Source organism: Vigna angularis, chromosome 6, assembly GCF_016808095.1.
Source record: "Vigna angularis cultivar LongXiaoDou No.4 chromosome 6, ASM1680809v1, whole genome shotgun sequence".
NCBI lineage: Eukaryota > Viridiplantae > Streptophyta > Magnoliopsida > Fabales > Fabaceae > Vigna > Vigna angularis.
Genome location: NC_068975.1, coordinates 5,769,325 through 5,782,300, shown reverse-complemented (window position 1 = coordinate 5,782,300; position 12,976 = coordinate 5,769,325).

The window sequence follows — 12,976 nt, the reverse complement described above, 5'->3', positions numbered from 1 at the left end:
GTGCAGCGGAATAAAAATTAGCGAATAGCGGAAAGCGTGTTCGATCACAACTCAAGTTAAGATGGTCCGTTTTTTATAAAATTAGTTTTCTTAGAGAAAATTTATCGAACAATTGATGCACGGAAATATAAAGAGAGTAGGGAGTAGAAAAATCACACAAATGATTTTTATCCTGGTTCGAATCAAAAGATTCTACGTCCAGTCGTTAATCACTATGAATAATGATTAACCTTTTTCACTAAAAACAGTTTTTCAGTTACAATATAGTGAATGCAATCAGAATGATAAAACCTTCCTTCGACGAACGAACCAGAAGGGTGCTTCCTTCGGCCAACAAACCGGAAGCACCCAACCACACTTTCCTTTGACCAACGAACCGAAACAGTGCAGTCAAAATCTTCCTTCGACCAACGAACCGGAAGATAGCAGCGTTGCCAACTCGAAGAGAACCGCTCCGACCTTTGACACACAAAGCGCGAGCTGATGGAAAAGCTCCATGGAGAGGCCGATTGAAGCTGCGCGAACACGAACCTGACCTCCTCGAAGCTTCTTCAATGAAGAATGACGCAGCGAAATGATTGAGAAACGTAGGAATCTAAGAAGAACTCAAGAAACTAGGGTTTGATCGGTAGAAAACCCTAGAAACATAGAAGAACACGAAGAACCCTAGAATGGTGAGGAATCACTAAACTGGACCGATTGATCGGTGGAAATCAAAGTTGAATCGGTGGAAAATGGATTTAATCAGGGAAACAAGGTTTTTAATAAGTGGAAATCGAAGGAACGGTGAAGATGAGGCGCAGATATGGAATGAGATGTATATTCGTGAAGAGAAATGAAACTTACGAAGGATGAGACGTGGATCTGTGATGGTGATGCACTCAAGAAGAAAACCCTAGCTAATGAGGTTTCTTCGAAGTGGAAAATGAGAGAAATGTGGTGAAGTTCTACGGGAGAGGAATGAAAGTGAAGCGTGAAAGATGTCATGCGTGGCTGAATGAAGAGGTGGAGGAAAGGAACGGTGACGTGTGCACGGTGGTAGATGATGTGCGCCAGAGAAAGGAGGACACGTGGCCAAGAGGTGTTGATGCCACTATGCTGAAGCGGATTGGAGTAATGGTGATGGTGTGTGATTAGAGAGAAGCACGGTGGAATGGAAAATGAAAGTGAGAGAGGTGCTTGGAAGGTGGCTAGAGGGAGTCTTTGGACTCTCTAACCTGTGACTTTCAAGAGAGAATAGTTTCTTATTTCAGAAAACTCAATTCTCATTAATCTCAAAAGTCCATTACAAAGAGAGGAGTTGGGTATTTATAGTAACGCATGCTCCTTGCAAGCTAATATTTGTCCTCAAATGTGGCAATCGCCTTATGAAAAAAACTCCACACAGTCTTGGGAGCATGGCCATCTTGAAGTGGCCTTATTCTTTTAGATCTATTTTTCTTCCTCCTGGATCAAACAGAAATATGCAATACACATCAAATATATCTTTAATTAATATTAATCCAAGAAAGAAATTTTCTATAAAAGCAAAAAAATAAGGACTTCTAATATTTTGTTTTGTAGATTTCTGAAATTTTAGAAGTCCAAATTCAATTTTGTCCTTAGTTATTTCTTTCCTTAAAGATAAGAATAACTCAAGATTTGAATTGCGATATTTTGAAAATATTTGCATAGAATATGAAATGACAATTGGTTTAAAAGAGAAATTAAAAGTTGAAGAATAAACCATGATTGGAAAAGAAGTAAAGATTTGGTAACCTTCCCTTTTAGGTTCCATTTCTTTGAAAGAATAGGACACGTAACAATTTCTCCTTTTCTTTCTTCTCTCTTTCTTGCCTTTCTCTCTTTTCTTCTTCTTTTCTCTAATTTTCTCTTCTCTCTTCTTCTTTTCTTTTCTCTTCTTCTCTTTCTTTTCTTCTTCTCTCCTCTCTTCTTTTTTTCTCCTTTCTTCTTCTCTTCTTCTCTCTTCTTCTCTTCTTAATTCCTCTCTTCTTCTATGTTCTTCTATCTTCTTCTCTTTTCTTTTTTTCTTCTCTTTCTCTCTTCTTTTCTTCTTTTCTTTCTTCCTCTTATTTTCTCTTCATCTCTCTTTCTCTTTTCTTATCCTTGATCTCTTTAACTCTTGCCCCAAATTCTAGTTCTCTACGAAGAAACCCATGATCATTTAAACCCTCAAGAAATAATTTTCCATCTTCAATGCAATCTCTAATTAATTCTAGGTTTCTTTTCATGTTTGAAGGCACAAATTTTCTTCTCATGAAAGCTTTTAATTCATACCAATCACGAATGGAGGACTTTCTACCTTTCCTAACATGATATTGTCTTTCATCCCACCACTCACTTGCATGCTTTTCTAACTTAGAGAGATATATGCTAAGAACATAAGATTCACTCTCTCTACAAAACCAAGGATTTATTTTATCAATTTCTTTTTCCCAAGCTAGGTATGTTAATGCACCTATGTCTTTACCAAAGAATTGAAGATTCCTAGCTTGATTAAAAATTTCATCACAATTTTCTATCCAAGATGACCTAGACAAACTATAACAAGACATCTTTGTTTTTAAAAGTTTTCTTAATCTAAAGGGTTAAAAGCTTCCACTTAGACAAGTCCCAGGTAAGAGATGTGAGCTAAAGAGCTGCTTAAGTACCAAGTCTTGCCTTGCCAGAAATGTCTTAGGATACTAACTAATTACCCCTTAAACTAAAATCACATTTAAAATCAAAGGACACCACTAAAAAACAAACACAATCAAAGACAATACAATAAAAAGACTAGCGGACTCTAATGACACCTAAATGTGAAACACAAATCACACAATTAATAAAAAATTCTACTCATCTGGTGAGGCTTGTAGCTTTAGCTAACAAGACACACTCACCTGTCTAGCTATGCAAAAATTAAAGCAAGTAAAGTTGCCAAGAGTTTGAAAGAGCACCAAGCACTCTTCCAAAGAACTTGGTGACGTCCAACCCCATTAGTGTAATCTGCAAGAGTTCGTCTAACATTATTATTTTCCATCTCCTCAGTGCTATGGTAAGAACCTTGTGGTGAAGGTTGTAAAAGGATTTTCGGAGGAGGGAAAAGTTCTTTAGATGTACAGATTCTTCTCTTCCGTCTAAACCTTCAAGAAGAGGTTCCGAAGTTTTCTTGCTTCTAGTTCGAATTGCCTCTTGCATACACAAGAAAACAAGTCCCTAGAAAAATTTGTTAGTACAAAAAGATATAGAAGAAATAATATAAGAGATAAGAAGATAGAAAAAAAAACAGAAAAAAAAAACAGAAAAAAAAAATTAAAATGAAAACAGAAAAATAAAAACAGAAAATAAAATAAAATAAAAACCGAAAAACAGGAAATAAAATAAAATAAAATAATAACCGAAAAATAAAATAAAATAATAACCGAAAAATAAAAACAGAAAAATAAAAACAGAAATTCAAATTTCAAAATTCAAAATTCAAGTCAAAGATAATCAATAATCACACAAATGAACTAGTTAAACCACGAGTCCCCGGCAACGGCGCCAAAAAGTTGATGACAAATTTCTGAACACCGAAAAACGGCGCCAAAAACTTGTTTAACCCTCGGCAAGTATGACCGAATCGTATCAAGTAATAAACTCGGTAAGACCAAGTATCGTTCTCCCATATATGATTTCTTGATTATTTAAGACTTGTGAACAAATTCTTGTGGTTTCAAATGCGAAAGACAATAAGTAAACATGTATGTATGAGTTTGATCAATGGACAAGAGGAACACAAACACGGAACGAATTATATGGATGAGTATGTTGTTGGGGAAATCAATTTCATCTTATCCACTCTCATATATTTTAGGAATTCATCATTCTTTTCATCAACGTTAATGCCACTCTCTAAATTACCTTAAACCCGATGTCTCGACGAAGAAAGCCTATCCTTAATTACGAGTTCATACAATTCCTAGCATCCCTAGGAATTAATTCTGAAGCACAAAAGCTTAAAGGCAACCAACACTCATATCCCTATGTCTAGGCGATATTACTTTTGGGAGAATTTCCCCGGATCTAGACTTTACCGTATGTGTCCACATCACTAAAATCAATAATCATGACATCGAATGAGTTAAACAGTGCATGCTTTGAGCAAAGAGGAAAAACCCTAACTAATGATGAAAGAAAGCATGTACCTCAAATAAGATGTTTAAACACAAATTCCATATATGAGAGTTTCACAAGATGACATTGATTCCCCAACCACAAGAAGAGTTTAGTTCATCATATTCATGGTGAAACTAGATGAACAATAATGAAATAGTGAAAGATAGAACCCTAGAAAGATGAGTAGGTAGCCTTAGCATCCAAGATCTTCCTCCAAGGGGTGGAAAGGTGTGTGTTTGCTTCGTCTTCAACCAAAGATACAAACCCTAGAAAGTCCTAAAGCTTATATATTATTCGCAATATTACAGAAAAGTGGGCCTAAGCCCAAAATACCACCGCTCAGCGGTAAACTGCCGCTCAGCAGTACCAGCGCGTAGTCAATTCTTCCCCTCTGCTGCACTTTCACCCCTCAGCGGAGCCAACGGGTGTTCTTGAGTACCGCTCAACGGTAAACTGGCGCTGAGCGGTACTTGCGGCTTCTCTTCTTTTGCACTTTTTGAGTTCTTTTTTGATTCCATCTCTATCCTTCTTCATTTCTTTCATCAAATTCACCTTAAAACTTGCATAAAACACTAAAATCAAGCATAAACCTGTCCAACTCTCTTATTTCTAAAAATATGAATAAAAGCATGATTCTAAGCTAGTTTCTAAGTGTTAAAGGTTGCTTTTAGTATCAATTTTAAGCATGAAAATAACAGTTTTTCAACTGTTATCAATACGCACTTAGACTTATTGCACAACTTTGGGGTCTCCTAGCTCTTGGGTTCAACTCTACAATCACAAATGTACAAAGCTGGATCAGAGAACTGTTAACTAAACATATTAGAAGAGGGAATTTACACTTAAGTGAGTCTTCCCTTTCTTGGGCTTGTACACTTGATGTAGAGAAAGGTTCCTATTGACTGTCCATTACAATTTGTTGCACAGAGAAAACCTGCACAGATATTCAGACCAATTCAACAGATCATGCAATCCAACAATGAACAATTTAAATCCAAAACAGTTCAAACAGTCAGAAGCAATTAAACTAGATAACTCCCGTTAGTCTCTGGCCTTCACCGTGTGAAATTGTTGTGTTGCTTCTAAATGCCTTTCAGGAAAGAACTCTTATCCCACTTAATGTTGCAGTTTATCTATACACCAAGATCCCAGAGAAAACAAAAGAATCAGTATTTATAACAGCACAATTCATATTGGATTATTATCAACACAGAAAACAAATCCCAGTCCTAATCTAAACTTTCTCCCTGCATTGGTGTTTCTGAACCCTTAAAGGATCATGTCAGCTTTCAATCAACAAGTACAACATCCAATTTATTAGTCTGAATTGACATAAAGAAACAGTTTGCGCATGTTAAATCTGCTAAGCCAACAATAACACTCGACCAACACTATTACTTAATGTATGGATGTCCAAACTTGCTAAATCAAATTCAATTTTCAGGAAAAGTGAAACCATATGATATCCAACATAATATTCAAGCAAATATGGTTTACTATTTCTAATCATGCACAAATCTAACACGAAACTACACAATAGAATAAAGAGACTCCCTATTCAGCTTGGTGTAGTTTATGCAGGCAGCAAAGCTCCTTTTGCTCCACTTTAGGTACTCTTGTGTTAGACTTCCCACACTTACAAACTGCTTTTGAAAAACTTTACTCCATGTAAATGTTAATCAGAACAAAAACTGCACAACTAAATGGTCATCACATTTCAAGTTCAAAACTTATTTCAGCACTTAAACAAGAACACACTCTCAACAAGAAATTTGGCTCTTAGATGCAGCCACGCAAAGCTCACAAACTCAGGTTTCTCTCTAAAAGCTTAAAGCACTCAAAATGGAAAGGTTTCGAAGGGAGATTCTCCCTTGGCAGTACAAAGCTGGAGAATCTTTCAGACCACCACCACCTAAGATGCTACCAAGCACACAAACATTCTTTTAAAATCCAGAAACCAAAGTATAAAAGCTTCTCAAACAGGCAAAGGCTAAAGCAAAGTCAGAGATCAGAACATATCAGGACAGCCACAACAATATAAGCACCAGATGACAGCACAACAGATCTATTGCTTAAGACAACTCTAGATAAGATGAATAAAGCAATTAAAGCAATTAAAGCTCAAATTAAGAACAACAGAACAGAATGCACATATGAATTAGACAAAACTAAGACAACCAATCAGGACAAGCAAGAAACAAGGCAATGAATAATGTGAGCACTCAAATAGAACCTAAGGAATAGAACTAGAACAGATTTTAAAAGCAATAAAAACCCAAACAAGTTTCATTTGCACCAAATTCAAACTCAGTTCAGAATTGGTTGAAAATGTACCATAAAATGCCTGAGAGAAAAGGCAGTTTTTCTAATGCATCAGCTTTCATAAAAGTCAATTGCACTGGTCTTTCAGCTTTTTAGAACTATATAAATGTTTCTTTTGAATTGTTTTACATGTAAACAGAATAACCAAGCTTTTGCTGCAATGACAACTCAATTTCGAATGCACCAGTTTTAAAATTCAGAACACAGAAACAACAACTTGTTAAAGAAAACAATGGTAAAAAATTTGGTGGTTCAAGTAGTGAAAACACACAATTCAGCTAAAACATTCATTTTCTTTGCTTCAACACGTTATAAATGCTAAAACAAACTTGTTTGTATGGCATATGGAAGCAGAAACATGCATTTATGAAATCAGATTGAGCTAACCTTGATATTTTCCTATTTCAAGCAACTTTACCACCCAAATTTTAACTCAAAGATTCAAATAGCTTTTTATCAGCTAGCTAAACTCAGAAATAAAAATTAAAATTCAAACAAGACACTAGGAAGTTAATGCAAGATGTCCAACAAGGATCTAATGCTAAACCAGATTTAAAATAGAAAAACTAGACTTAAGCAAAGTAATGCAGATCGACCAACTACAAATGAGACTCTATTAGAGTTTTCTTAGTGCAACCAAGATTTGCCAAAGCAATTCATTGCTTATATGGTATCCACATGATATTGGCTCAATCAATCAGCTGCATTTCAATGCCAAATTCTCAGTCAAGTGCACAAAATAAACAGAAACATATTAAGCACCAAATTAGTGTTGTGAACCAATGCAAAGCTGCATCTCATGTCAAACACCAAGCACCCGAGCTCTTAATGAATTTGTCATTGCTCATATGGTGTGCTGATGTTGATCAAACAGCCATAATGCAACAAAAAAAACTTAAAAACAGATTACAATTGAATGAAAGGACAAAATAAGCAAATTAACATGACTATGGAAAAACATTTTAAGATTTCTCAAGTAAATGACTCAAACAAAAATTTGCATCGAATTAAAATGATAAAAACACTTACTCAAGGCATAGAATCACAATTGGAACAGGATACAACACAAGACAGTAAAGGAAAATGCTGAACAACTCAAAAATGGAAAGAAACAGCACAAAATACTAAGAATAAAAATCAAACCGAGACAAAACAAGATGAATGAACACAAGAAAAGTTGAAACAACGCAAGAACAAAAGAAAACTCAAAACAGAGACACGACTCAAAATCAAATGAACGAAACAGAAATGCGATACTTACCTTTAAAGTGTGAACGCAACCTGAGCTCTGGTGCCAACTAATGGAAGAGCTACAAGGAAAGGCCGATTGAAGCTGCGCGAACACGAACCTTACCTCCTCGAAACTTCTCCAACAAAGAATGACTCAACAGAATGATTGAGAAACGCATGAATCTGAGAAGAACTCAAGAAACTAGTGTTTGTTCGGTAGAAAACCCTAGAAACATAAAAGAACACGAAGAACCCTAGAATGGTGAGGAATCACTAAATTGGACCGATTGATCGGTGGAAATCAAAGTTGAATCGGTGGAAAATGGATTTAATCGGGAAACAAGGTTTTTAATTAGTGGAAATCGAAGGAACGGTGAAGATGAGGCGCGGATATGGAAGGAGATGTATATTCATGAAGAGAAGAGAAACTTTCGAAGGATGAGACGTGGATCTGTGATGGTGATGCACTCAAGAAGAAAACCCTAGCTGATGAGGTTTCTTCGAAGTGGAAAATGAGAGAAATGTGGTGAAGTTCTACGGGAGAGGAATGAAAGTGAAGCGTGAAAGATGTCACGCGTGGCTGAATGAAGAGGTGGAGGAAAGGAACGTTGACGCGTGCACGGTGGTAGATGATATGCGCTAGAGAAAGGAGGACACGTGGCCAAGAGGTGTTGACGCCACTATGCTGAAGCGGATGGTGTGTGATGAGAGAGAAGCACGGTGGAATGGAAAATGAAAGTGAGAGAGGTGCTTGGAAGGTGGCTAGAGGGAGTCTTTGGACTCTCTAACCTGTGACTTTCAAGAGAGAATAGTTTTTTATTTCAGAAAACTCAATTCTCATTAATCTCAAAAGTCCATTATAAAGAGAGGAGCTGGGTATTTATAGTAACCATGCTCCTTGCAAGCTAATACACGTATACAATAAAATGTAAAAATAATAAAAGAGAACACTAAGAGAGGTACAACAAGGATTCCATCAGCAAGCTTCTCCTATTCACGAGACCAGGCAATGCAATGAACAAGCTTTTTAGAACTTCCTCAGTTACATTGTATTCTTAAAAAGCTTAGAGTTCTTTTCTAAAGTGTTTGGTGAAGGTATATAAAGCCTACTACTCTGAAACTGAAAAGACGCATTACAACTACTAGTGATAATCGATTATTGTAAGTGATAATCGATTATATGCGAGACTTGGAACAGTTTGGATTTTTAACTCTTCAACCGATTGGCTCGAGTTCTTCATCTTCAGGCGCTCAGTTTGATTTGTCACAGCCTGGCTTGGTTACTTATATCTTTCCAACGTTCGGGGCTAGCTGCTCGGTCTCAGTCATTCCTCACTACCGCTCGGTCCGAACTACTTGGTCTCAGTCAAGTCTTAAACCGTTCGGTCATGCCTTGAAGTGCTACAAATTGTTCAGTCTTTTACTGCGTTCGACCTTCAATTGTTAAACTTCGTTCGGCCTTCAATTATTACGACCGTTCGGTCTCCAACTATTACGATCGTTCGGTCTCAATTATGCCTTTGCTCTCAACTTCAGCGTCCACTCGCTCGATCTCATTCATGCCCCACTTGATCTTGGTCATGCCTTCTACAGTTCGGTCTTAAGCTGTGTTCGGCCAGGAACAGTGTCCGGCCATAAACAGTATTCGGCCTTTACTTGATTGTAGTCGTTCGGTCTTCGTCTCATAGCGACCGTTCGGTCTGCAACTTACTTTTGTTCTTTTTCTTCGCTGATCATTGTGTAGATATGCTTTTAAACTTGATGCAGCAAGAGTCTTCATATTCTTCACTTTGTAGCATCATCAAAATTACTAACTTCAAAACACCAATGCTCCTCATTGGTAACAAAGTCCCCCCTGAGGGGCGCCCAAGTGGTGTGCGGTGCACTTCTGGCGCTCAAGCCCCCCTAAGGGGCGCCCAAGCCTCGCGGATTTTTTCAACACTGCGTTTTTCTCTTTTTTCTGCAGTTCTGCTCGCTCCTTGAGTTCCGACTCCTTCATACTTTGAGTCCTCTTCCAAATCACGTCATTAACCTACTAAAACAAGGGAATTTAGTCATAAAATCATTAAGTTCAACCTCAACTCTCTTATTCACACAACTTAACAAAAAATCATGATTTCAAGCAAGTTTCTAAGCAGAAAAGGGTGCATTTAGTATCAAAATTACATCACAGATAACGGTATTTTCAACCGTTATCACAACCCCAAACTTAGAACTTTGCTTGTCCTTAAGCAAAACAAATTGTAACTCAGCTTTTCAGAACAATTACTACGATGATTCAACATTTTTCAAAACCTTTTTCCTCCAAAACAAGAAATCACTTTTATCAACTTAGCATAAGGATGTCAGTCAAGATGTGCAGATGCCTTAATCCAATCAAAATCAATGTAATGCTCATATAGTTCAACAGATGCTATCCTTAAGAATGATTAATTAACCAAGCAAAGATGTAATCAGAAATTCAAAGAACTACTCCTGACCAAGGAAAGTGTTTCACTCAAGCACTCAAAAGTGTATCACTCAAGCACTCAAAAGTGTATCACTCAACTCAAAAGTGTATAGTGAGGTGTTGGTGTCTTTTTCATTCTGCTATCACAATGTCACACAAATTAACTTTGCCTTTCATTTAACCACAATCAAACATACTCACAAGCAAGTTCTCATCACAAGGGCTTTTCATGGCTTATAACATGGCTGGGCTAGGAAGAAAATTGGCTTTTCTGGTCAGAAAAATCCTTGAGTTAAGAGAGGCATTAATGATTTCATCATTCAAGCACAAACTCACTTTCTTTTTCCCAGCTTTCCCTTGCATTGAGCTTTTCTTTTCTTTTCTTTTCATTTTTCTTTTTCTTTTGCTTTTGCTTTTCAAGTACTCACTACTTAGCTCAATGGTTTTTCTTTTTCCAACAACCCCAAACTTGAACATTTGTCAATACCCCATAAAATGTTCTCAACTCAACTCAAGGTAAAGATTTTCAAAAAAAGGTTTTTCAAACGTACATAAGGCTCAAGGTTCAAAGGTTAGAACAATTTATTCTCTTTTCAGTTGGCAAAAATTCATGTGAAGGCTAAAAGAATAATGGACAACAAAAGATTGCCTTGATCATATGAAACCTACAAGCAAGTAGTTCAATCATAGAAAATTTGGGCAAAATTATTCATGCTTCCAAAGTAATAGCAATTATTCACAAAAAACTTTGAAGCCCAAATGTCACACAAGTAAACTCACAAGTCCCAAAATTCAGAAAAACACCCTGCTCAGTATCTCAATCAAGTTTTACCTCAAGAACTTGTTTCATACACTGTGAGCCATCACTTGTATATTAGCACATCATGCATCATCTCAACATCAATCAATACACTAGAATATCACAAAGCAATATTCATCACAAAACACAGCCCAGTTGAATCAAAGTAGTGTGGTTCATTCAAGTAAAGTACAATAACAAAACAATTGATTAAATAGAAAGGATTAGAAAGTTGTGTTGCCTCCCAGTAAGCGCTTCTTTAACGTCACTAGCTTGACACCATCTTCATCATCATAGCATCCATCAATAGATTCTGTCAGTGACATCCATGAGTAGATGTCTAATCACATAGCATCCATCAGTAGATGTTAATATTTCTTATCTTCATTGGTATCCCTTAGTAGACACCAATATTTCTCATCTTCATCGACATCCATCAGTAGATGCCTAATCACCTAACATTCATCAGTAGATGTCTAGTCACCGTCCTCTTCCATAACAACATCCATTAGTAGATGTTATCATTACTATCATCAGAAGCAGCATTTAACCTAAAAAAAACTCAAACACACAAAGAAAAAAATCAAATCAAAACCATAATTAAATCAACTAAAAAGAAAAGTTCAGAAAAATGAGCTATCATTCATCGTAGCAGCATCCATCAGTAGATGTTGTTATCTGAATCCTTTTAACATCCCTCAGTAGATGTTGTCCAGCATCCATCAGCAGATGTTGTCATTACTGCAAAACAAAATCAAATCCACACCACACTACTAAATAAAAAAAACATAATCAGAAATTGGATTGCCTCCCAGGAAGCGCTTCTTTATCGTCACTAGCTTGACCCATTACAATTGCTCTATGCCTCAATTGTTCCCTTTTCTAGATATTTTTTTCTTTTTGTTGAATGTTTTTAGGAATTTAATATAACTAGGAACCTATTGCAGTGTCCCAATCATAGGAATTTTAATCTCTAATTTCTTGAAGATTTCCATGAAACGCTCAAACTGTTTTTCCTTCTCCTTCCTATGATACTTCTTTGGGTGAGGAAGGGGTTTTTCATATGATTCTTTCTTTTTTCTCTCATGCTCTTTCTCTCTCTTTTTCTTTTCTTCCCTCTCTTTTTCCTCCTTGGAGCACTCCTTAGGGTACAAAAGATTTTTCTCAATTTTTTTCTTTTCTCTCTCAACCTCTTCTGTTTCTTTTCTCTCAACCTCACTTTTTCTCTCTTCTTTTTCTTCCTCTTCCTTTACATCTTTCTCTTTTTCACTCAACCTTTCTTCTTTTCTCTCTATTTTTCTCTCCTCTAAAACTTTGTGACTTCTAGTGATAATAGCTTGACATTCCTCCATAGGGTTAACTTTCATGTTACTCCCAAGATCGTCTAGCTTCTGAATTATGTGACAAAGGTGCCCCACTATCCTTCTGAATGTTGCTTGAGTGCTTTTATGATGAGAATAAGGCATCTGCATTAACTGTTGAAGTGTGTCATCCATCTTAGCCATTCTTTTTGAAAGAGAGGGTTGTTGCTACCATTGTTGTTGTTGCAGCCTACCAAATTGTTCGGCAGCTTGCTCAAATTGACTTTAACCCATGTTTAAGTGAGGTTTCCAACAGTGGTTGAAATCACCTTGGTGGAATTGAGTGTCCATATAGTTAACTTCTTGTCCGAATTGCATCCTGCAAGCACTAGACACAAAACCCTAGAAAAGATTGTTAGCACAAAAACAAAAACAAACGACATAAAACACAAATTAAAAATAGGATAAAAAAATAAAAATAAAGTCAAAGTTAATCAAGAATCACACAAATAGAATAGTTTAAATCGTGAGTCCCCGGCAACGGCGCCAAAAACTTGTTAACAACAATTTTTATCCCCGACAACAGCGCCAAAAACTTCTTGATGGATTGGCAAATGTATCGAATCGCACAAGTAATATAAAATGGTAAGACCAAGTATCATGTCTCAAGAGACTCTCGGCACTAGACAGTCGTGTGATAACTTGATTGATTAAGACTTAAAGAAAACGAGACAT